This window comes from Crocuta crocuta, unplaced genomic scaffold (assembly GCF_008692635.1).
Source record: "Crocuta crocuta isolate KB4526 unplaced genomic scaffold, BGI_CrCroc_1.0 scaffold482, whole genome shotgun sequence".
NCBI classification, from domain to species: Eukaryota; Metazoa; Chordata; class Mammalia; order Carnivora; family Hyaenidae; genus Crocuta; species Crocuta crocuta.
The window spans coordinates 1,219,181-1,219,791 of NW_027527459.1; the positions used below are offsets into that span (position 1 = coordinate 1,219,181).

Sequence of the window (611 nt, forward strand, 5' to 3'; positions counted from 1 at the left end):
GGAGCAGAGCAAGATGGAGGCTCCGCTTCTCTGTGTAGCATTAGATTTAGGTGCCTTTTCTCCGGCAGGCTCTTAAGCCTGGGAGAGCCCAAACTGGAGGTGGGGTGGGGTGCGAGCCGTAGTCGGGGGAGGAAAGCCGGGGAGGCCGTGGCTGCGGTGGGGGAGAGCGCGGTATCGTGGAGAGGGGAAGGAAGAGAGCAAAATGGTGGTGCTGGGAACCTAGGGGGGGAGGGGAGAAGCGGAGGCTCAGTTGTGTATATTTGGGCCTCGGACCGAGGGAGGCGAGGGAAAATCTACTCCGATCACACCCCTCCCTCGTGCCCCCTCCCTTCTCCCTTCCCCTCTTTCCTTTCCTCCCTCCCTCCGCTCCCTCCCTCTCTTCCTCCCTTCCTAGAGAGGGAACAACATTCATGTGACGGGCCCCTCTGCTTCTCCCCCGCCCCATCATCTCCAGCGCGTGGTGGGGGAACTGCTTGGGAAAGCGATTGGCATCGATCTCTCCATCCCTTCCGAGGCCCGACTTCGGTCAGTTTTCTTCGGGCAACAATTTTATAAATAGGCTGGGGTCTGGCTGTGGTGGCCCCCGCGTGCAGACCTTGCCCCGAAGGGGG

The 611-nt window shown here is 61.2% G+C and overlaps 1 protein-coding gene across 1 annotated transcript in view; it reads left to right on the forward strand.

The window, feature by feature from the left end:
• The first annotated feature begins 318 nt into the window (after positions 1–318).
• Positions 319–611, forward strand: part of STAG2 (STAG2 cohesin complex component) — a 123,926-nt gene continuing 123,633 nt past the window's right edge. Inside the window, exon 1 of the mRNA XM_077763448.1 lies at positions 319–525. The gene's annotated coding sequence lies outside the window, so the exon portion shown is untranslated. The remainder of the gene's footprint in view (positions 526–611) is intronic.